General features: G+C 38.7%; 1 long non-coding RNA gene across 2 annotated transcripts in view; it reads left to right on the top strand.

The window, feature by feature from the left end:
• Positions 1 to 26,037, top strand: part of LOC138067625 (uncharacterized) — a 123,247-nt gene that overhangs the window by 42,200 nt on the left and 55,010 nt on the right. Inside the window, exon 1 of one of the 2 annotated variants that reach the window (XR_011141856.1) lies at positions 75 to 138. The exons of the other annotated variant lie outside the window; for it this stretch is intronic. This is a non-coding gene — a long non-coding RNA (uncharacterized lncRNA). Of the gene's footprint in view, positions 1 to 74; positions 139 to 26,037 lie in introns of those variants that run through there. 2 annotated transcript variants of the gene reach the window in all.

The following is a 26,037-nucleotide window of genomic DNA, read 5'->3' on the forward strand; positions in this document are numbered from 1 at the left end:
TCAGCCTGAGCAGAGACATGTATGTTCTACACACACTGAGATTCTTCTAACTTCTTGCTGTTTTACAGGAAACAGTTCACTCTTTCTACATTAAGCAGTTTTTAGAAGGATTTGTTCAGCACTGAAAGGACACCTCTTGTAAGTACTAGTCTAAAAACAGAATTTTGCATTTTAACAGCACTACAGGAGGTCCCTAAGCATATTTTAAATGATATTTTAATAACTAATGCTTAAATACTTTTAAAGCAACACCGTAATTAGATGTGTCCCTTTGAACCTTTCAGTTAAATAACTGCATACTGATGTAAAGAAAAACAGCTTTTCACTAAACAGTTTTTACATTAATCAGCAGAGATGAATATACTTAATAAGCAGTTTTTACTCAAATAAATATTCGATAATGAGTCATTATAACTACATTAAATTCTTGGGGCCAAGTGCGGCAGTTTGCACTGCTGCAAGAGGGCTGAATTCCCACTGACTGAAAGGGAGTTTTGACTGTATATGAATTGTAGGACTTGTCTCAAATGTAGTTTGAAAAATTGATATGGAAAAATGTCACTGCTCAGTAAGTAACTGAGTTTGAAAACAGACATTTCAACAGCACACCTTACCCATTACTTTCACCTTAACTCATATACTTTCATTACATCTGCATTTATTTCTGGCACAATTCATCATCTTCAGAACAGATAGAAAAGGGGGTGCCTAGTTCTAACTAAAAGATAGTCCAGAAAATGGGATAAAACCAATGCAATATTGAGCTCAGTGGACTCAAAAGAGAGTCTTGAAGAATGAAATTAGTCTCTGGAGAAGTGAGATGGGCAAGAGACAAATTCCATGACCTTTGAGAGTGTAACGTTTATCCTCTTAGAGGACATAGAACCCATTTCCAAAATATTTTTTTAAAGAGGAAGAAAAATTATCACCTTGACATTTTTTGGTGAACCAAAAATCTTTAAAACTAATGCTAATTGGGTGAAGTATTTTATTTTCTGCCATTAACTTAAAAAGTTTTATGAATAACTTAGCAACTATTTTCGTTCAAAATGCAAAGTTCTTCTGTTAAAACCAGCGGATGTTCTTCTCGGTTGTTCAAAACACATTGATTTTGAACTCCTTCAGAATTTTTGAACATGAAGAGGTGTCCAAATCAGCTGCCAACACTTTTGCTGAAATTGAACTGTAGTATTTTCTTTTAGTTTTTCAAGAAAAATTTGTCTTTGGAAATTTCTTAAAGACCTCCAGTGATTCGTAAGACTAGTCAGGCAGACTAGTTCCTTATCCTATTCCCAATAAATAATCAACAGAAGACGCTGAGAAAGTTATACTAAATGGGCATATACATAGCAGTACCTGTGTGATATTCCAGTTTACAAAGATTTGTGCCAATGAACTTGCTCGGCTAGATGCAGTATGTTTTCATTTAGTAGTCCATGTTTTTTCTTCCATGAAATACGATTGTTGCACTCTCCCAAATATTTTTATTTGATCAGTATTAGATATAGGAGTTTTAAGTTCTGTTCTTGTGTACACTTTTGGGGCCATTAAGAAGGTGTGTAGACATCCTCTGCATCCTCTGCATATTTTGTTAGCAAGCATTAAGCTTTTAGCTTTAAAGCACAAATATTGTACTTTCCGCTACAGTTGAAGTGACAAGAATAGGCATAGATTTATTATCCTTGTGAGACATGCAGCTAATAATTTGAATTTGAAAGAAGTACCCTGTACCTTTTAAAGCTTAATACTTGTAGTTAAGAACAATTTGGTATAGCAGTAGTCCTTGAAATGTTCAAATACTTTTGACACTTGGGCCCTGAATTACCGCTTTAAAAAGGAATAACTCTTCTTTTTTTCTTCAAATAATGTTGTTTGGGAGTTCAGGCTGCACAATCCACAAATGCCTCAGCCTGGATCCCAAGCGGAGTTTGAGCTTGTGATTTAAAATAGTGTTTTTGAGCTTGTTATGTAAAGTGGCATTTGAGCTCTCACGGCCTAGAGCTCTACAAGGTGAATGACTTGCACAAGGACTCCATGGCTTTCTTTTCAATTTACTTTCAATCTCCCTCAAGCCTTAAACAATCAGTTTCACTATAAGAAGGGTTTCGCATTTAACATGCGAAGCTCACAAGTCCTTATTCTCCAAAAAGGCCAATTTAATAGGAACAAGGGGAAAAAATAGCACAAGAGAAACTTGTGTGAGGTCTGCAAGTGCACTGCATAGTCAGTGGAAACTCTTGATTGTTCCCAAATCTCACACTGGAAGTTTGCACCTAGAAGGAGAAAAGGTTGGAGGTTGTTTAGGCTGAGTCAGAGAGAGTCGCACTCTGACTGCTTGTGTTCTGCACATGGCTAAGGAAAGAGATTTGACTTTCTAGCCGTGAAAAGACTTGGTATTCCTACTGGGGGAAGACTGTCACAGCCCGGGTGGACTGCTTTGCCTTCCCACGTGCTTCTGATCACTTCCACTTAGCCACGTTTTGGGAAGTTGCTGTTCTCTATTATAATAGTTAATAATAGTTTCCTTCAAATGGAACATCAGTGGATCTCAAAGCACTTCTTGAAGAAAGCAGTTTAAATGCCCTCCATGATTTAGCAATGGGGAAACTGAAGCCGCAGAACTGGGGCTTGCCCGAGATGATGCAGCACGTCAGGTGTGCTGCATCCCGGGCCAGTGAATTCTTTGTCAGTCACCCTGTCTTAGTCAAGCCCACAGCTTATAGTGATCTTTATTATTTCTTTGGTAAGGCTGTTATGCTGGTGTTCCTTAAAAAAGGACTCTGTCAGTGTGCTACAGCGCCCTAAATAGAAGCTGAAAAGCAATAACTAGTTCTAAAGTAACTGTAGTAGATGGAGATGGTGGTAGTTCTCTCTAGGCATCTGATCAAATCTCACAAGCTAATTGCAAAATAAATTTGTTAAAATTAGGCACAGTAATTCAGAGATACTCTTAAAAAAGCCAGACACTGTACGGTAGCTGCTCAAATATGAATTTATATGTGCACCACTAGACACCTGCTGTAGGGCTTGTTCTCGCAGCACAGTAGTAGGAGTAATAACCAGCTCTGCAGTTAATGCATGAACTGTGTTCAGTTGAGTCTCATTTGGTATTAGATAAGGTTTAAAATCGGTTGCGAAGGAATGACCGATGAAAATCACAGAAATATAATGAATTAAGTACACAATTTATTCATGAAGGGCAGTGGTGGCAAAACATGCCCGTTATCTTTCCTTGGTGAGAACTGCCCTGTGGGCTTGCAGAACATGGTAGGCCTAATTTCTCTATACTGCTGCAACTGATGTGTATTTCATTAGATTGTGTTGGTTAAGCTGAAGAACATCACAATTATAGTAAGGTAGGTAAGTTTCTAGCTAATGGGAAGCTAATGTTAGGCCACAGGGAGTGGGAATGAGTGGACTGGAGAGAAGGTATTAGTGTAAGGACTGACCTTGCTTTAGATGTCAGTCAATATTTTCATTCATTACACAGCAGAAAATAAGAGCATGCTGTTGAATTTGCTAATGATACGAAGCTGCGAGTTGTCAACAAAAGAGGAAATAAACATCAGCATGAGGAATGTACTTAGTGGGATGATCATAAAGGAGAATTTTTTCAATTGAGAATAGGTTTTGTAAAATGGTAGTTTCATTCAGGATTGCTCAATCTGCTTTGGTGTTTGAGTTTTCTTGCAGCAAGCATCCAGAAAGTTGTCTTGTTCTTTACTCATAAAACATAAATTAAAATGGTTCATGTCACATCTAAGGAAAAATCTTATTTTCTCCCAGGACGTTGCTATGGCATTTGAAGTCATGTGCTATATGTCCTTTGGTATGTATAAACTGCTGCAGGCCATTCTAAGGAGAGCGTCCCATCATTACAATTTATTTCTATGACTTGTATACCAGAGTTTCCTTGTTAGCCTGTTAGAGCAATGTATAACTTGCTTGCTTGCTAGAGGCTTTGGCTTGATGATAAGCACTGGTTATTTTTGTATCTTATCATGCTGGATGTACTGTGTATTGTACTTTATATTAATACAAGAATTAACAAGGAAAATAATTATTCAATACCTTTGAATATTATTAGGCAGAACCTTTTGCTTTGTGCAAAGTGTTTGGAATTTCTGACACCTATCAGGCAAGTAAGTCCAATAGAGCTTTGTTTGGGGAGGAGTTGCAAGGAAAAAAAAAGTGAATCACAGATTTCTACAAGGTCTTAGGCTTAAGTATTGTGAAATAACAGTTTGTGTTTAAAAGGGCACGATCGCAATGATCTCTCTTGGTCTGTAAGTACGTGCTCCCATTGTTAAGGATTAGAAGATACTTCCTAGTAACCAGATACAACATCATTAGCACCCTATAAGCAGAGGGTGAGGTTGAGCAGTTAGAGAACAGCTTACAGGACACTTGGCGAAGAAAAACTAGTAAGACTAGCCAGATTTGGTATATTACAGGCATATTATTCATTAAAAGTATTGATCTAGCCCAGCCTGCTATCACAGAATAGGAACAAAGTATTTTCTTATGCTCATATGGAATTTCCTGAGCTTCAGCTTGTGCCCTGCATTTCCTAAGCAGCATAAAAGCCTGCAGCCTCACACAACATCTGCCAGTAGTTGTATAGCTCTATTTTCCTTATGCTAACCCTAATCAACAAAGCCTCCTTCTACAGCAAGAAACATTAGATTCTCCTCTGCTCTCCTTTTATGTATAGGGGCCTAATTACATTCAGGTACAGTTGATAGAATTCATGTGGGAAATCTCCAGATGGAAATCTGAAACCTCTTGAAATTCTCCAGTGTTCCTTGGCTTCACCAACATGCAAAATTGGAGCTTGTGTAATAAACCTAACATAGATCAAACTTCATGCCTGGTCACATTCACCTGTGGATGATAGGGTTGAGTGTGATCCGTGTGGACTCAGAGGGAAAAAGGTCTGGAGAAGTACTACAGTGGAATTACAAACTTGCCGTAAATAATTACTATGTGTCTGCATCTACTGGTGTTCTCTGAGTCTGAGCTTACCACAAGAGCTCATTAAAGTATCATCAGACTGCTGCAAGAAAACGTGCAGAAGAAAAGCACAGGTACTGGAAGTTTCCCACTTGAACCAGTGCTTTGGAAATCTTCTCCATAATTCCTGGCAAGTTTTAAGGTACGACATTAGCCATGTCTAATACATTGGAAAGTTGGTAAGGGAACTCATAAAGGCCTGTCATTGATCAGACATGCACCTTGTAATAAGAATCTGCAATAATTTGAGTAGCAATAATGGAATCTAAGGGAATTGCCACATACACGATGCCAGTGATTTCTACTATTTTCTGCTTCCTCTGGGAGGGCAGACATATATTACTGGAATTTGCGGCATAATGATTCACAAACAAGGCAGTTCATAGTCCCAGATCAAGGGGTAAGGTCTGCTCTCAAAGTAGGATAAATTTGGAATAACCTTGCTTAAACCAGAGAGGCTAAAATCGGTTTATACTGGAGTAGCAGAAAACAGAACTTGGGTTAAATAATTGCTGTTAGCAGTAGGCCAGACTGCATAAGGATGATAGTAAAGTGGCTCAGAGCTTCATCTTACAAACAGCCACGGGCTCCCAGGTATCTGGGATGCTCCAGCAAGCTGGCAGAAAAGAGCCGAGACCCCGGACATCCCGCCGTGTGCGCGGCACCTTTCTGGTTGGGAGCTGAAGGCGCTCTGATTGGACAACTGAGACAAGCCCTTGTAAGTCAAGATTTCACATCACACAGCAGAAGAAAAGGAGAGCGGTTAAAAATTAATTACAAAATAGTTAAGGAGAGAAATAGTTAAGGAGAAAGCATGGAGGAAATGGGGATAGCAATGCATACTTAGTCAAGGAGCGCACAATACTCAATGACTGCTGCTTAAATAAAACTCAGATCACAGCTATAACTCATTCCCAAAGAAATCACCACTCTGCATTATATGTTCTAATATGTTTCTTTCATGAGAGTCCTCCTCTCTTGAGTAGATTTAGATTTCCATAAAATCCTGTAAGCTTTCAAATGCTGAAAAAATAAAGTAAAAATATACGGGTTGTAAACTTAATTATTAAATCGACCATGCTTGCATCAGTAGGGCTGATAAAGAGCCCCTATCTACAATGAAGCTAGTATGTGAAATTAATGATCCAGCTACTGCAGAGCGATAGTAATGCGTTTTAGTTAAGGTACTTTTGATTGGCTGAATAACATAGCTTATTGTAAATACTTGTAAACACTTTCTAGAAGGAAAACCATATCTAAATGACTCATATAATGATCTTTCCTAAGAAACAATAGGATGTACATTTCTGAATCTATTCATGAAAATAAATTAATACAAATATGGCAAGGTTGGGTACATTTAACAGCAAGATAACAGAAGACGACGTCTAATAATAGAATTAATACTTGTAGTAGTGGTAATTTTTGTCTTCTTTCAAAAAGATTCCTAAAATACATAGATTTTGGTGTCTTTTCTATTACAGATGTTTTTATGGCTGGCGCATAGACAAAATTCATTACTGTTACCTCCCATTGTGGCCATATAATGCATTGTTCCAAGCTGGCATCCTAACCATGATTTATCTTCCCTCATCTATTACATTCCTTTGTTTAGTGTACGTTTAGTACATCTCTCTGTATGCTGTTTCCTCTGGCACTTACACTTTGTCAAGGAGAAATCACATTTTAACAAGCTAAAGAAAAAAGAATGTATATAACAAAATTTGTATCTAAATATGAATGTATGTATAAGTATATATAAGAGTTTTAAAAGAAAAGCTTCCGGTTTATCTGAAAAACTCATACAGTTGTTTCCCAGACATCTATATGAATGTTCTCTGACCCCAAGATAACAGTTCCTTCAGTGTCTCACAGCTGGAGAACTGAATAAATGCATCACATGCACAATCTTTATTCTGTGTTGCACAGTTCTTGTGCATAAGTGCAGTCTTTACCCTTCTCAAAAAAATGGGAGTGGGGCAATAAGCACAAACATGTATGCTTTTCACTGAAAGACAGACCATGCCACTGAAGTGTAGCCCATCGTTAAGGAAGGGGGGACAGGCTGCCCCTTAGGCTTGAGGGAGGCAGAGAGGCAGACGGCTCGCCTGCCTTTTCCTGCCTGCAGTGATTAGCAACCGTGTCCTGGACACCTTGGTGAAATGAGGGATTGTATGCTATTGCAATATAGCTAGACTGCTTGGAGGTGTCTGCATATGCATTAGGAGATACTTGGAAAGAAGTTTAGTTATTTGACAAGTGCCAGGAGATGGAGCTCCAGACTACGTAGCATAATTTCTTGATGTTGGAGCAGTGAAACATGTTATTTCTGCACGGTTAAATGCTTCTTTCTTTTCAGCTCATCATTTACAGGCCTTCTTTGAATCAGCTCTGCACTTAAGGGAATAAAAAGCTCCTTCTTTTGAAGCACTGTGTCAACCCCAGGGAACAATTGCTAATGTTTTCCTTCATGGATCTCTGGCCTAAGGATTAAAAAAAAATTGATATGGATAAATCAAAGCCGACAGTGATTTAAAATAGTTTTTAGGGGGGATAATTCTCATAGTATATATTAATTATATTTTTAGTATGGATTTCCTTGGAAGAAATATGTATCGTTTACTCACACTTTTAACTGAGTTGGTGGAAATGCTCCAAAAAGTAAAATTCTTTGGAAAATACCTGGGAAAATATGCTATCGGGTATGTTCCTAATAATTCCCATCAGAAAAGGAAATAACAGACTTCTTTACATAAACACATAACCGTTAGAAAAGGGAGAAGGGATACAGCAGGAAGGTACTCTATGATATAGTCTTCATATGCTTTCAGGATGGTTTCAGAAATGTTATTAGAAGGATTCTGATAGTTTATTTCCTATTTATTCATCCCTTTGGAAAAAGTAATTTTTTTTTTTTTTCAAAGCCATGAGCTTTCTGTGGAGCCATCAGAAAAATGGCCAACCATGGCAGTCCAAACAGACAACTACTTGCTTACTGTGAATTGAGAACACTATTGTAATAAGACACTTAAAAAGTTAACCATGAAAGAAAAATGGTTGAGTTTTTGTTCAGCTTCCCACCTCAGAAGACGCGTCCGGCAATTAACCTTGTCTTTAACTGGAATTTAAACTTAAAGTTTAGGCACAGGCTTTTATCGCTAATCAAGTGTATGATACTAATCAGAAAGATTGTGTCCAACAGCCCTGTGTTTCTCAGACAGTGAATACATTATATTGTTTTTAACATTTTCCCTGTAAAATAATTACACATTGAGAAGAAAACTTTTAAAAGGTATAAAGAGATTTAAGAACATAATTTCTGCTGGCTTTTACTTTTTGTGTTCCTGTGAATATCTTTCGTTTAGATCACATCATAGATTAAACTGGTTTTTTTTTTCTTCTGTGCTAGGTAAGAGTAGAACAGATAGTGAAAAAAAGATCTTGAATTTATGCTATTATGCTTCAAAACTGTGATATAACTTCTGGCAAAATTTACTACAGAAGAGCTTTATGCTAGTCATAAACTTTTGACACAGGAAATATGTGGAAGACCAATTATGGGCTGTTCAGAAATATCTCTTGACATTTTTAGAGTGCAATATGAGAAGGATTCACCTTTTTCTCCTATTTAATTATGACTTTTTCAAATAGGGTGCTCCAGCTCAATGGGAATCACTGCACTTACTGTAGTAAGGGAAGATAATTTAAGATTTTTATGATGCGGGGGAAGCAGGAGGCAAATTGTCTTTGGACTGGAATGGTTATCAGTTTTTAGATCAATCACCCTTATGCAAGTTTTTCTGTTGGTATCAAGTTATTAAGATATTTACAACCACCATACATCACATTGTATGGATTATCTGGAAGAAAGGAGGAAAAATGACAGCGTACCCAGCATACAGACTTACAGCACTTTCATTAAATGCCTAAAAGAGGAGAGCTATTAAGTAATTTAAATCAAACTGTCTCACCGGAGATTATAGCACAAAACCCTGCTATAAGCTTAACATTTCTTTTTCATTTATTTTAAACCTCACTTAGTCGTATCCAGTCAAAATTTCCTTTTCCTAAACACCTTTCCTCTGTGCTTTTGCTCAGATCATATGCAAGTACAAAACAAGAGCAAACAAAACATAAGTTTCCGCATTCCTGAAATTCATTTATTGAATTTCATATTGTATTGCACTGGCCATTTCTGCTCCTGGAGTTATGACAAGTATTAAAGCGAAGATCCCATGTGGCCCTCACATCACCGTTACGGTAATACCCTCTGATACGTATTTTTGTTAAACTTTTCACATGTGATATGGGGTGATGTTGCCACAAATAGTCTAGCCAGTTTTCTGGACGAATAAATATTGCATCATCATCATCATCATCATCATCATCATTATACTTACATAAGTATAAACTTATAAGCAAAGCAGTGACCCGGAATAGCTTGAGAATGCTTAGCTCCCAATGTATAGGGAGAGTTAGGAGTTCAGAAGCACCCTTGAAGCACCCTGAGATGTTACCTCAGTGCCTTTAGCAGACAAAGATCAAGACTAGAAGTAGTATTACGTATGAGTTTTATGAAATAGTATTTTTTTACATGAGCGGAACCTGCTTGCTCACAGGAAATTTTCCTTTGCTGTGGCACATACAGCAGCGGGCTGTGACGTGAGCTGCCTACCTCGTCTCCTGCTTGCTTCCCTGCCTGGCTGCAGAGGCAATGAAACTTGGCAGCTGTGCTTCCTTCATGCGGTCACCCATGCACAGCATGGGCCAGCCTAGATTAATCGTGCAGCCCGCACGATGGCCAGGCGTCAGCATAAGCTCAGAGCAGGATTCGGTCCCCTCCCCACCTTGCAAACTGCTCTAGAGAGCACAGCAGCAGGTACCTGCTTGGCAAACAGGTCAGCTGGGTCAGAGAGTGACTGGGTCCAGCATGGAGGGAGTTTGACAAAACACAGTAAATCCTATGAAGAATGCTTCTCCATCCTTGTTTGGCCAAATAATTGCACTAGTTCTTTTTACTTGATTAATCAATAGTTTTAAATGATTATTAGTTAGACATTTTTACTGGGAATTGTTGTATATGTCATTCTCACAGAGACGGAAAACTGGAGAAAAATTGTGAAAACGTAAAAAAAAAAAAAAAAGCCAAACAAGCAAGCACAACTGATTACTATCCAGAAAAGCGTTGCTATTGACTGAGATAATCAGAAATAGTATACATTCTCAGCCTAGTGAAATCAGCAAAAATGTTACTATTAGTACATACATTTTTTTTAGTCTCTTTAGATCCATTCCTGCTTATAAAGTCCCGGTGAAAAAATTTGCACGAAAATTAGTAAAGCCAACCAAAACAGAATATATAGCTATAAGTAAAATTGCATAGTTACAAATTCCTCTGGAAGCGCAAAGTTCATTTCAACAATCTTGTAATTAAAGAGCAGAAACTTGCTGTATGGCATATACCAGTAAGGCAACCAGACAAGTTCAAATCCTTAATCCTAAATTCTTTAAGCAATGCACATTGCTTAAACATTGAAATATTCCGCGAAGTAACCACCCAAGGCTCCAAACAACAAAAGAGCTAAATATGGCAAAACTTGACTCCAGGGAGTTAGCTCAGAGCTCTGCGGAGGGTCTAGCGCTGCTGTGAGTACTCCTTTTCTGTACTATTCTTCTGGTTCTGCTGGTGGTTTGTTGCACCTCTACTGAGCTCAGCTTCCTCTTGTGCGTACCAAATTATGAGACTGGGCTCAGGGAGCCCAAAAAGGCAGAAAATTGTATTTTGAATAAATATTGGAGAGGTTCCAAAATTTTTTTTTTCGTTGTGGGTAAGAAGTCCAGGAAAGATGACTACTCTCATTTCTGGCTATAAAAGATGGTGAAATAAGCAGAACATTGCCAGAATTGCACTGCTTCTGATATATTATGCAGCCACAAACGGAAGCAGCCTCCTCTGGTTTTACAGGATTGCAAATGCTCAGTGCGACAAATCTCTATCCAAATATAGTTAACAATGCAAAATTATGAGAATTCCTGTTTTAGGGTGATAACAGGATCACAGAAAGTGCTCTTGTTACTTCTAAAGAGGAGAATTGATATTTATAGAATATGCCTGGTAGCAGCTTCTATAATTAAAGCTGAAAAGTAGTTAGCATTGTAACTCCTTGTTTTCAGTCACTCGTAACTTTATAAAACATCTCCCTTTTGTGCTGCAGTTTTCATCCTGGATTTATGTCAATGTCAGTGTTTTAAAGTATGCAGAAAATTTCCTCCATGTTCTCAAGAAGAAAAGACTGAAAATACACACCTACATGAGTGACTGTTGTAAGCAGTTCTGTGCTGCAAATGGCTGCAGTTTGAACGGTGCAATTTTACAAAGGACTGGACCATGCCAAGGTCCATGACTTTGTCCTAGCAGAAGTCGGTTCTGAATCGTTAATGTACGTAATGAGTAGCACATACTGGATGTACATACTGACTGGCTTTGTTGCTCAAGTTACTAACGATACACTAGGCAGGTACTCATAGCTGAGTGCATGTATAATACTGTCATCCATAGAATAATTTCCAATTTACCATGAGACAGTTAGCAAACGTGGAAAATCTGGGAACAGATACAGGCACATTCTTTTGACTGAACTCCCCGCAGGCATGTTCGTTGGCTTAGGAAACACAGACAAAATTTAGAGTTGGGAGGATCTATGCTCAGTCTCCTAGCTTTCCCTTTTAACTGGTCTGAATGGTCACGTTACGTATCAATAGTGTTAGTTACTTACGTCTCATTAGCAGAATATACTGACGTCTGAAAAAACAGCAAGCACAATTTTCCTACCTGGAAAGTGTTTCCACCCATACGTAAGTGCTATCACAAGTCATAGCAGAAAGAAAAGGAAATATTTTGAGTGTGACCACTGTTTTATTAAGTATTTAAGAAGTGTAGTATTTCTGACATGTCTGCAGTTATAAATAAGTTTGTTAAGATGACAGTTTTTAAAGGTTGAGTAGGATTCTTTACATTCCTTGTAATTACACTCTTTATTCTGCAAGGATCATAACTTTTGGTGATTTCACTTAGTATCCTTGAAGTTTTAGTTAAGCCTCTTGTGGAATATAGCAAGGTGAAAAAAATCTCTAGGGGACCAAAGATTTAATTGAAATCCTTATACAAGAAGAAATATGTTGCTTAACAGGCTGACAGAATGCAAAGTGCTCCTTTTTTTGTTTTTGAGAACTTTAAAAGGAACGTTTCACCTATGTAAATGCCTACTTTTTGTGAAAATGCCCCAAAAGAATCTGCGATGCTTTTTCCCCTCCGTGTTCAGTGGCATTTTTCCCTTCTACAAACTTCGCAAAGGTTAGAGCCACAGTTTTACGAACGGTTTAAGCTACCTGCTAAGTTTATTCTGCCCTACCTTTCTTCCGCCTTCGCCTTCTAGCACTTGTGCCACCCAGCTGAGTCTGGTAAGTGCTCTGATTTAAAATTAAACTGACGAAAAAGACAAACTTTAACCTGGGTCAGTTTGCACGGTTTAGTCTGTTGCGCGGTGGGTGTGCTTGGCTATGCTGATCCGCATCTTATTCTTTCTGAGCCCAGTGTATTCCAATGCCGTTGCTCCTATCCACCTTACAGAGGGAGGAGAGAAGGAGTCAAACTCCAAAACCATTATCTTCCGTGGTTTTATGAAATGAAAATGTATCAATGGACCAGAAGTGCCTATAGATTCCCTATTATGCTATGAGCTGCATAAAAACAAAGACAAGCATGATGTAAAGGAGTTACAATCTTGGCTAATTACAAGACAGTAGAGAGAACATCCTCACTAGCAGTAAGTTTAGCTTGATTGTACCCCGAGGAGCCATACGTGGTGTGGCCACAAAAGGCCAAATCCATTGATTCTTTACGCTCAGGAATAGGAAAATAAAGCTTCAGTAGCTCACAGATGATAAATATTTTGAAAGAACTCTAAGAAAGAGCCACGTCCCAAGTTTTCCAAGTGAAGCAAAAACCAGTGCCTTATCCTAATAAATGGCAGGAGTGGAAACCTGGCCAAATCATAGGAACAAAACCTCAGAACTAAATAGTGGATCCCAACTTCCCCGCGTGGTCAAAGCAAAGAAATTCCAAACAGCCACTTGATCAATAACCTATTGCCAGTCTCCATGCAAGGATACACTTTTTGGCAACCTCAGAAAACTTTTAAAGTCAGAATAGAGAGTTTTAGAAGGCCGGTGCTTCCTGGAAATTATACAGCATATCCTTAAATAATAGGAAATATGAATCTGTGGAATTAAATGACAGTGCCCAGTAATATTATGTAACAGCTGCTTTGGGCTGATTTTAGCCAGAGGTTAAGGCAAAGGCTAAATCCATCTCTACTGAGCGAGAAGCCAGGTACGTAAGGCTCACATTTGAAGTCTCTAATTACTGTGGTTAGATCAGATTGTATGCTCCGTTCTTTCTGTGTTGGCTTTCTCTGACAGAGAGGTGGGAGAGCGCTAGTGTTAAATTTTCCCTTTTAAAATCCTTTTATGGTTGTTGATCAACATTAATTCAAGAATCTTTCCAGGGAGCACCCAAGAGGTTGCGTAAATAAATGATAAAAAAGCACAAGAAGGAATATAAATCCAGTACTCAGTTTGGATAATACTTTATTCCACTACTGAAAATAGTGGCCACCAGAATAAAGGTCTTCTGAAGTGACCAAGGTTTTCAGAGTTTAACCCAATAATTGTATCTGGCTTTCTTCACACTTGTCTTTGATCCAATTTAAGGGTGTTGGCTACTATATGCAAGCGTGCAAACCTTTCTACTACAGGAGAACAAGTAATGTTGTTATTATTTGATATACCCTTAAGCGGCTGCCTGATGGTTCTGCTTAAGTGGGAAGTTTGTGCTTTTTCTATTTTAACTTGCTGTAATCCGTAAGTGATGCCCAGCTGGACTGTAAGAGTTTCAACCTGTTATTCCTTTAATGAATAGTCTACTTATTTCATTAGAATGATATTATACATACAGAAGCATAGTTTCCACATGGGAGTAAGATGCCATTTAGGTGGGTATGGTGTTTGGCATCTCTGAACACCCTTCCTGAGTGTATTCAGTTATTATTCCTTCAGTTATGTGCACAAGATAGGTTAAATATTGTCAGGTTGTCATCACTTTTATATACGAGGTTATGAAACAATGCAAAGCCCCTTGCTCTGGTAATACCTGCTTCCAAATAGTGACCATAGTTCTCTGTTAATGTGGCTGTTGTGCTGAAAGATTTGCTTTTAAGATGTAAGTCGTTCTTCCAACACTAAGCTCTGTTTTTCAGAGAGTTATATTTCAGCTGCCTCAAAAGAGAGGGCTGGAGTTTGATGAGAAAAAATACTAGGTTTTGGGCCTCTTGAGAGCTTGATAGAGTTGTATCTTCCTACCTATACTCAACTATATGGTACCAACTTGCATATTGTGTATAAAGAGTGTTGTTGCCATATGCCAGACAAACAAAATTTCCCATTCTTAACAATTCTAGTAAATCAGGCTCACTTTAATGGGCAGTAAAGTCTCTTTTCTGCAGTTCCATGTTCACTGGAGGCTATTTCTTGACAGGTTCAGTCTGATGGCTTCCAGTTGTTCAAAAGTACATCTCCTGCCATTATTGTCCATGGCTTATTGAGTTTTATAAAGATGATTTGCAAGTGATTTGTGAGGGAGATACGTTTTATAGCTTGCACTTCATGTGCATTCCCAAATTCATTTATATCACATAAGTGTCTTCTGAAAGTCAAGAACTAAAAATATAACTAGGAGTAGCTTTCAGAAGTCTAATATTACAAGTTCTGCTGCATGGAAATGAACAAAATAAAGTTAAAATGCTTTTTCACGGCCAATGTAGCCCCCATTGATCTAATTATAACTTCTTTACCTAACATTATACGAGGCTGATTTAGAGACCTGTCCAGACTGATCTGAGAAGCAATGCATTAAAACATTTATGTTATTATAGCATACACAAAATGAATTAAAGTAATGACAGCAGCCTGACATAAACCTGCAAAATCAAAGACTTTCAGAGGGAAAGTTAAAAAGCCATTTTTAACACACCCAACAGAGAGATTGCAGCTTTCATGGAAGATGAAATTACATGCTTTTCTGAGGCCCCTTGATTAAGAATCACTCTGGCACATTGTAATGGTTTCAAAATTATGTGGTGTTTTAATCCCATACATTTGTCTTTATATTATGTAAGTTAGATTTCTGTCAGCATTTCAACACGTTACCTTAGTCAGCTTATCTTCTTTGTTACTTCTGCTTTTCTCTTTCAGGAGAAAGCATTATTTGGTATAATGCTAGCTCAGTTCTAGAGACCATTCTTGTTCTCTATTTGGGGAAACCAATGGGATTTTTGTTTCACAGGATTTCGGTTCTAGATCTGCACTGAAGGTTTTTTTAGACACATTATCAAAGGTCTTTGAAATTTAGGTATTAACAACTAGAGTCAGCTGAATGACTGTTGGTAACAGTACAAGCTCCTAATTATTCCAGACATTGACAGAAGTTGTAGTTGTAAGGACAGATCTGACTAGGGCAACTCTACCTTCATTTGTAACTGCTAATTGTTAAATGTTAAAACTTCAGAAGTCTGTATTCCTTACTAATTGTTAAAAGAAATATCGGTATGGTATTATGAACGTGAAGATATTATATGGTAAGATAACTGACACCAGTTGTTCACTGAGGGACTCACTGAAGCTAAGCTGACTAACATCTCAGTGTTATCAAGCATAATGAAATTGAAAATAGATGAGATGCTACACTGTCTTTGATGAAGTTAGAAGTGAAAATGGTCACAGATTCCCAGTCGTAACAGTACTAACATGCATGTAGAGGTACCAGTACATAGCTTTCAAATAGAAATGACTATTTAATTACTCTATATAAATGTAAGAACAAATCTGATGCTATATGGTGCTATAGGGGCCCGTGCATGATTCAGAACTTCTCAGGTTCTCCTCTCCAAAGCAGTGTCACCAGGCACAAAACCTGCAGTAAGTTTGGCAGCCGCAGGAGGAGTACTGTTTGGTACTCAGCGTTACGCTTTGATGAGCTAAGAAATTTTAACTGTCAAAGCAGCCGTGAGGGATAAGGTGAAGGTCTAATAAATACTGTGGATGAATTGAGAGATACGAGTATTAAATATCAAGGACAAATCTAAGCATTTACATTTTTCTCTAATGCAATTTTTATGTTCGTAACTCTTTGCATTGTGCTGTATTTACTGTCTGAACTAAGAACTTCCGTATGTCGGAGTAAATGGGAGGGATCTGGTGAAAGTCTAATAAATGAAGTAGATGAGCTGAAAGATATGTGTATTAAGCATTAAGGACAAAGCAAAGCATTTACATTTTTCACTAAAGCTTTTTTTATAGTCAGCCTATTTCACTGCTTTCTTGTTCTGTCTTTCGGCAAGCTGTCCAGCTGGTCAATTGTCAGTGAATGCCTAGCATTTATAAAGATGATAAAAGAAGAATAACTATTTTTATAAATGAACAAATATGAACAGAAATGATTTTGAGATGAAATGGGGTCCAGATGAAATGGAGCCATTTTCCAGATGTAGTTACAGGTTGAGCCTCAGCTCTGATCTTGGATGCATGATATCTATACAGTAAGAATAAATCACAATTTAAGACATGCTGACCCTTTTATATTTACCCTGATATTAAATAGCGAACTCAATAAAAAAAGATTCCATTTTTTAAATCACCACTGCACACCTTTTAAAAGGTACAAATAATCAGTTCCTTCCTGATGCCTAGCAGAGTGGGACAAATGAAGGTTCGATGGTGTCTGGTGCCTGTTCCAGTGTGTTATCTGCGAGAGCTGGGTCAGAGCTTTTGCCACGGTCGCCGAAAGACAAACACGGCAGGTGGTAGCTGTACAACACACGCATTTCTGTCTGCTATGTTGGTCAGACATTGCAGTGCTTGCTAGGCATGTTAGCAGAGGTGTCATACCTCTCCTGTGGTACGTAAATACGACACGTTAGCTCACAGTTTGGCTCCCATTTTCTGTGAACCAGATGAGACTTGAGATAGGGAAATTCAAGTTCAGAATTTCAAGCTCCACTCTGAGAATGGATGCAACTGGTTTGCACAATTTGGCACTGAATACCTGAACTTGAGCTTGAACATGGTTAGCGAAGACAGCATGAATGCTGAAATACACGTGAAAAAAGTCATACTCGGCATGGATTCAGGCACAATAGTCCAGTTCAGAATGATGCGTTTGAATTTTAAAAAGCTTTTTTTAATGCTAACTAACTGCAGTGGTTTTGTTGTGTCTCCTTAACCAAGATACTTTGCTGGTAAAAATTGTTGAGAATTAGTTCAGCATACGAGCAGTATGGACTATAAAGGACTATAGCTTGAAATAACTGCTGATGAGGAAAGTTCTGCGGGAAATGTGCCAGGCTTGTAAAAGAAAAAGATACCATAGCAGAATATAAAAACAGATAAATAATAAATTGCAGCTTCATCTGGAGCCGTGGACTGTGCTAGTATTTACCGTTTTGAAAGGTTTTATGGGGAGAATGTTTTATTTTTTATGTTTTGAAATATATAGCAACATAAAAATGTAATGGTTGGCTTAACCTATAAAGAGTTTTCTAATCAGTAAGTTCCTGACAGAAGGTGGAATTTGTATCTCAGTGCAGGATTTATTTAGTTTTTTCTTTTCCTTTTAATTTTCGAAGTCCAGGATGCCTTGAAGTTGCTTGACGTTACAGGATAAATTTTCAAAGCTCCATGTGGGAGAGATGCCAACACAAAACACATCAAGCAAACACTGAGTTATGTTTGTGCATCTCCTGTACTGTGTTTTGATAATTTCTCCCACATATCTGCATAAAGATAAGACTTACAAATAGAGTGAAATTACAGATTGAGCTGGTTGTTTTCCTTCTTCCATGTTATGTGGAAATTAATAAAGTAATTAAACGTTACTTTTACTGTTCATTGAATTACTTGGTTGTTTGGTAATTATTAGTGTGATTACAAAGCGACATAAACAACCGAGTGGCTCAAATGTGCAATTATCTTCAGTATATGCTGAGCTGACACACATGGAACATATTTTGCTGATTTTGCAGGCAATTAATAAATACTCATATAAAGGGGCTTGTGCAAAGAGCTGTAAATAATGCATCAGAGTCCATTTTTTGTTCTGCTTGCACTTGTGCTTGTACTGAAGCACGCTGCTAGTGAAGCCAAACAGAGATGATTTAACTTGTTCATTGCAAAATGTTAACTTAAGTGAAAGATGAAGGCACTTCTGCTCACTAGGAGCTTACTGTATTCCTACTTTCTCTCTTCTGCCGTCATCCCTATCTATAATGTCACACTACACTAAGAAAGTGTTAATACTGGTTTGTTGGAGATTTTGAAGAATTATGTGATTCTGGCATGTGATCCTCATTTCTCTCGTAGAGTTGCCGTGATTCTAACAGAAGTTGTGTGTTTGCGCATGGAGACATTCATGCTGTTCTTTCCTGCTTTGTGATCTTTTTACTGTAAAATAACACTAACTGTGACTGACACTACTGTATGTCTGTTCTGATTATGAGAGACACAGTGTACTTATGTTTCCTGAAGTAATATTTTGAAAAGCCAGCAGCTGTTCATCACAAATGGATAAAGGCATGACTCACAAGGTTGAACCACAGCTACTCCAGAAACCATAGCCCTGTAGTATTTTGTAAGGAGGTCAGTCACAACTGAGCACATTTATACCAGTCCTCTGGTGTGTTGCATCATTGTAAGGAACAAATAAACTGATACATCTCTTCTTTAAGCATCTGACTGTGAGTATTGAGCCTGTCTCCACTGTGCTCCATTTCCTTAACTGCATTGGCAATAAGCTTCATTTTGCTGGCTAGGATGTATGTTAAATAGCTACTCTAGGTAGCAAAGGTGCCAGCAGGACATACTTGCTTCTTTTGCAGTCAGTCCAATTATACAGAGAGAGGCATGGCCCATTCTGATATTTCTTTCTTTCTTTCTTTCTTTCTCTTTTTCCCCCATTTCTACTTCTGTTTTGTACTGCGCTGAGCTTAATGCTTACCCTGCAGTGGAGAGTCTGGCTGTTTAAGGCTGTGTATAATCCATTCCCACGGCTCGACACACAGTGTTATTCTCACTAGGCTGGTAGGGAGATAAAGAAGAGCAGCATAAGAACAGGATCGTATGTGCATGCTACAGACATTTTCTTCCTAAAAACTCTGGAACCTCTGCGATCAGCTGACCTTGAAGAAAAATATTCCGCCAGTACCACAGCAATCTAAGTTTGCTTTGCACTAGGCTGATAATTTCAGCTATGTTTTCTGCATTGGCTCAGTACCACCTATAAATCGTGCACATTTTGCTGCTAGTGAAGGTCCAGGTGCTGCTGCGGCTTTTGGTGTCACATGGTTATTGCTGTTGTTTTAGTCCCTTTGGCACTTTTGAGTTATTACCTAAAGAACGTGAGAAGACTGATTTATGATAGTACTTGGCTTATGCAGAGAAACAGAGGAGGAAGAAGAGAGAAAGAAGTCAGTTAAGTGGCCCAAATAACTCTCTGTGTGAAAAGAGTCAATGCAATTCCAGGAAAAATCAGCTTGCTTCCAAGTCTTCCTCGTAAGTGTGAATTAAATCATGGTCCGTAAGCTGCCAGTGTTTGATTTTCAGTGTACCTCAACCTATAGAATTCTGTAGCTTTTTAGGGTGAAAAAATTTCTTCTGCGTGCCTCATGCACCCTGTCAGAATCTCCGTCAACAAGATCATTTTCAACAAGTGGATAATCAACATCATTATGTGGTGTTTTGTTTCCAGTTAATGATGGTAGCTACCCTCACATTGCAGGATCATGCGCAAGAAGACGGTGGTCAAATGGGATATCCTGAATATCACATATATTCTCATGTGAAATAGAAATCTGCTCCATGCCTTGGCACAGTAAACCCTAGGCGAAGATATGCCCTGTGCATTACCAATAACTTCAAGTGAACAAGTATAACAGACCAAGCCAGTTTTCACTGAGGCCTGATTCAGTAAAAGAGGCAGATAGGCTAAAGTTAGGCAGTAGGATAAGTCATGCAGACTGTAACGATCAGATTTAATGCCAGGAACCGGCTCCTATGAAGACGGAAAGGCAGCATTCATCCTGACACCTCATGCTTCCAGTATTTTTCTTTTGACCGGCAACCTGTGCTGTTGAAGGCAGAAAATGGGAAGTCTGAGAAGAAAAATTCTAATAGAAAAGGCCTCTGTTCTGGCCTGCTGGATATGCCCAATACAGTATTGTATTAAACCCTCATAAAATACCATTGCCCTCCTTAAGTTCATGGCTGTTCTTGCAGGCTTATTAATTGGTATGCCCACTAATAGTATTTGAACAATGCAGTCATGGTGCTTATTACAGTAGTTACGTAAAGCAGTTTGCAGTCAAGTAATTAGACCATGGGCCAGGGATTTAGAGAATCAGTTTTGTCTCTGAATAGTGAGGGAGGCAGAAGAGGAACTGTGTAGAACAAAAGCACTGTTAAACTAATACTAAGCTAACTTTTGGGTTCGTTTTCTAATCGAGTCAGATTCTGGTTTATCAAACGCTTAGAAAAGCAAAAATCCAAATTTGGTGTTTGCTGTCCTCCTTTCACCCTCTGCCTTGTTTTATTTTCTCAGAACTATGGAGTGATGCTTCCTGTCTCACAGCCAGAGACAGGGATGAAAAAACTCTGATCTAGCTGTTCTCAAACAAAGGAACATTCAGTGCTTAAAAGTGTTTCTACTCAAATTCTGATGTATGCATTGGAAAATAAAGTCATCATATTTGTTTTGCTCACGGGTAGCATTAGATAAGGATCTTCCAAAACTTCATATCCCACAGTTCGAACACTTGTGTAGAGCAAACTCTTGGTGAGCTTTTTGGTGATATTTGCTCTTCCTAGTTAAATTTCTGTGGAGCCCTGCAAATCAGTCCCTTGCACTCTTAGAAGTTCACAGACCTTGTCCTGAAAGCCACCACTGCAGAACCTTACCTACTGTCTCCCAGTTCCGCCTAAGTTTATTTCGGTGGGGAAATTTAAGTGTAGGCCCTAAATATGTCTCTGTAAATGTAGATACAGAAAGGTCAGAGGACAAAACTGTCAGAGTGGTGTAATGATGTCACTTTATGCTGTTGTCTTTTAGTAGATAAAATAATGCAGTGTCACCTTTATGTGGTTCTTTGAAATACTAAACACCTTCTTCTCCCATTAATTTCTGTGGGAACAAAGAGCGCTCAGTATAATGTAGATGTGTCATTGCAGTCAATAGAAATTTTTTTTTTTTTTTTTTTACCTCAGTTTGCTCTGGATCAGGTCCATGGTGTCCTACAGTGAATTTACAGTGCCATCTAAACCCTGCAGCGTATGCATGAGTCATCTCCATGGTACTGAGGCAATCTCAGTAAATAAGAAGAGACAGCTTCTTTTTCAACGGGTGAACCAAATCCCCAAAGTAAAATTTTTTTTCCCAAGGAAGCAAAAGGTTAATTTGAAGTGCTCATGGCCTTCCATGAATCAAATGAAGTAATCCCATGTCTGAGTTTTAAAAGCATCCGTAAATTAGCAGGGTGTAGTGTGTAGATCAAAGAGAGGGATATCAAAGATTAATAAAAAGAACGAGGGGGAGACTCTGCTAGAAACTCTCTCGCAACTGCAGTTAAACGGAAGAGCATAATTCACGTATTTGGGATCCAGTTAGCACACAGTGTACTGTAAACCTCAGGGCAACAATATAAAAAAATGAAAAGGGAGAGAAAAATAAGGCATTTTGAGAATGTGGATAATGAAGTCTGTAAAGAATAAAATTGGGAATAAGTTGAAGAAAGGGGAACATACAGGAAAAAAATGTAAACATCTAAGAGAAAAGCCCCTCCGCTATTTTTATGCCATTTGAGCCCTGGTTATTTTTTAATGCCAGCTCTCTCTTCATTCATAAGGCAAGCCATATGACGAAAAGAAGTGTCAGTGGAAAACCAGGATTTTTCTGGAAAAGATACTAATTAGGTGGAGTGAAAAACTGATTTCTCAGAAAAAAACTGGTCATGCAAAAAAAAAAAAAAGAAGAAGCTTATATTGCAGAAGACTCTGTGAAGCCTGTGTGACTTCATATGTGACATAGAAGACTATGTGAAGTCAAGACTATGTGAAACCAGTTCATTTTGCATTTTCAAATGGTGTTGGAAATTTTCCATGCCATATTAAATTGCCATGCATGTACAGGGGACTGTTAATGTCTCCTAATTTTTAGCTATTAACTTAGGTCTTCTAAACCCCCTATGCTTAACCAGTGCAAATAAGTGTCAGGGGACTGGGTGGAGCTTGGGTGTAAAGTAAGCAAGGTGAGTAATGAATGGTGTCCTTTCATAATGGAGCTATTAAAACAGTTTTGCAAGATTTGCGAGATTTGCGATGGGCTTCATCTGCAAAACTCAGAGAAGTGGGAGACCTCAGCGTAACTACACGGCAGGCAAGTTTTGTGATTCATGTGATCTTCCATCAGTGATGTTGGTGTCTCCAGCCTCTTGCTAGCCTTGCAAAAACTTACAAACTTAGGCCGCCATGCTAAAATGCTGTGCATGTTCAGACTTTTCACCTCCAAGTCGTGACTTTATAATATTGACGCTCAGCAGCTCTGTCTTGCCACAGGCATTGTTTGCTCCACTGGAGCAGAAGCCACATTGACTCATCTAGATGGACTCTTTCGGCCATCACAAAAAGAAAACAAACCAAGATTGCAATTATTCTATTGAAATACGTCATTTCTAATATTTTGCATATTTGCCTATGGGTAAAATTCTACTGACCTGAGCAGTCTTTGGGAGTTCATGTTATGTGCAGTTGTCTCTGTAGCCAAATGGCAGCTGGCAAAGCAGAAGATGGAGCAGAAAGTTAAAAGACTACATAAAAGCAATCTCAAAATACTATAGGAAGATGAGAGAAGTCTGAAGCCTAACTCACTGTTTTTTCATGGATAATTAGTTATCATTAAAGAGCATGAGGAGGAAACATTAACATTTGAGTTTGAACAAGGAGATCAAAACTTGCCTCTCACAGTGCCTGTAAAAGTGCCAACCTGCCAAGACGACTCCAGCTGCATCAGGGTCCTGGACAGATTGGGGGTGTGCTGGCGGCACTTAGCATTCAGCTGCTATGCATAATGCCAGTGCCAAGGCGGAGCGGTTGTGCACTAAACACTGAAGTCTGTATTTCACATTTCCACAAGTGGGAATAAAGCGGTTTCATGGGAGAGGGAATAGGTAGCAAGAGGAACAAAACACACTGAATAGGTCTGCGTATTTCGTGGAGTTGTATTTTCAGTGCGGGTCCCCCGCACATAATGATCTGAGGTATCTTCTCACTGCAGCTTTGGCTGTAACACCAGAGAGTACTTGATCTTGGGTTGTGTTCTCGTGTGCAGCAAATGCTTTTCCAAGTGCTCCATCTTAGCAAGCAGATAAAGGCCCTGACACTGCTCTGGCCCTCACTGCTGGTACCTGCTAGTGGCAGGAATTTGCAGTCGGTGTGTACCTGCAACCCTGAAAGGCCCATTTTCCCCTTTTGTTCCAGCTCAGCTGAGTTCTGCTGATGTGGCTGGCACTTTGGGATCAGAGCGTGTCTGTGCATCTCCTCTTACCTCTTACTTTCTCTAGCAAAGTAGACAGACAATATTTTAGATGCTCTGCAGGGCCTCAGTCTGGACAGCCTGCCCTAGATGCTGAATTTGTGTGTGTATGTAGGGCAAGCCGGTCAACAACCTAGTTCTGCAGTAGGGAGGTTAGTCTCCTCAATAATGCTGACATTTTTGGGCATAGGCTGCAGGGAGTGAGTTCAAGTCAGCGAATCCCCAGCCTTGTAGCTTCATTTTCAGTGTATTTTTGTAACTTAACACAGATTAAGAATATGCTGTGATACTTATTGTCCACCCCCGGAAGTTCTTTTAATGACTAGGAAAAGGATGGTTTCTCCCTCCTGTAAATATGCTAGTAGAAACCTCATCTAGTGCCCGTCCAAATGGGACAGGAGCGTCCTCTTGCCTGAATGAGCAGCACTGGATTAGATCCTGAGCACTGATCATACCTCACACAGCAGCCGGTTTAGGCATCTTCCCTTGTTTGCTGCTGAACTTGCCTGCAAACTGTCAGAAAGGCTGGACTGTATAGGTCAACAATCATAACCGTGTCTTGATGGTGAGACAGCCCTGTGATTAGTGAAAATGTTCACAATTCCTCTAATATAATGCTGATTTATTGCTGAAGAATCATATTTGATTGTTTTATGTGTCAATAATTAAAAACTATGATGTGAAAAAGAGACCCAGTGGTCCAGTTAGAAAACTGTATTAGTAGCTGGGGAAAATATAAGTGTAATGTGGCACAATGGAATTAACAGATAACTAATTTTTTTTAAAAGTGCATGAGCTGTCACTCAGTTGCCCAAAGCATGTTGAATAAGAAATCAAAACATTTGTTCCTCGTTATTATGATACTGTCAAGTTAGATTGAAATGTAATACAAATTTAAAAACTTTTTAAAAGCTTTTTAAAAGCTTTTAAAAGCTTTTTAAAACTGCTATATTTCACCATTCCTGTGGCTGTTCTTTGGCTCAGACAGACACTTGTAGAAATTTTTTGTCTTTCAACTTTGTGTTCCAGTTAAACAGCCATTTGAAAGTTTTGTATCTGCATTAATCAGCAGTTGTCAGTTAAATAGCTAAATATGCCAACTCCACATGTGCCCAGATTTCACTCCAGGTATTTTGAATCTACAGTTAAATCACTCTTCACTCTGTTTCTGTAACCAATGAACATTACTCCTGTTGTCTGCAGTAAGTCAAGTTCCTAGTTGCTTCTAAGTCTGCACTGAAGCTGTGTCCAGCATGGTGTTAGAGGGCATGCTGTTATGGCCCAGATGTTAGACCATGACACAATTCCTACTGTATTTTGGATGTGATAAAATAGCAAGATTCCAACAGGTGAAAAATATTTATTAACACATCGGTGGCTCTGTTTACTCTTAGCTGGGTTTTTCATTGTTCCTAACCTTTTATTGCTGTTTTCTGTGTTGTGCTTTCTTTGCATAAATATACGCACACCTCGATATGTATCTGAAGAGGAGCATTTGCTATTTATACTGCAATGAGTACTGATCCAATTATAACACTTCAGTCATCCAGCCAGGGAGCAGAAGCAACGTCTCAACAGCTACGTGTCCGTTTACCCAACCCGAGCAATGCATAGGCAAAGCCAGTACGCTCTGAGGGGCGCAGGCTGGGCTAAAGAATCCTTTGAAATCCTGTGGAAGACGAATAAACCATAAACATCGGAGTCGCATGGGAAACTGCTGGGCAAAATAGACCCTCCAGTTCATCCCACTCCCCTCAGTTCATTTGCTGAATTGCCCAACAGTGCAGCTCATTCAGCTTTTGTCCTCAGATAGATTTCTGAGAAAAAAGGCATCTGCAAATGCATGGATTCGCTGACACATTTTGCAAAGGTGAAGATGTTAATGGCAGTGATGAATCTAGAAAATGCCCAGTATGGGAGACTGGAGTAATGTTTTCAAAGGAATCTTAATGTCCAGAGAGCAGAAGTGACACTGAAATGCAATAGTATTATTTTCTTTTTGAAACTGTGCCTTTTATGGTCAGATATTTAAACAATGCGACTTTGATGCTGGGCTGCTTCTTACAGATCTCGTTTTGCCTAAAATTTTGCCTACACACCATTAAAATTTTAGCTCTGTGTTGCCTATGATTATATTTGAAATTTAGATACAAGTACCCTTGAAATTTTTACTCCACAAATCAAGCTAGTTTGCAAACCAAATTCTCATCTTTGGAAGTATTAGGTGGGGTGTTCTGTACAGAAAATGCTTATTTTTGTTGCAGTTGTGATAACAATGAACTGAAAAACTGAACAGGTGTGATGCAGCATAGAGAAAAGCCTTGATTTGACAT

The sequence above is a fragment of the Struthio camelus genome, chromosome 6 (assembly GCF_040807025.1).
Source record: "Struthio camelus isolate bStrCam1 chromosome 6, bStrCam1.hap1, whole genome shotgun sequence".
NCBI lineage: Eukaryota > Metazoa > Chordata > Aves > Struthioniformes > Struthionidae > Struthio > Struthio camelus.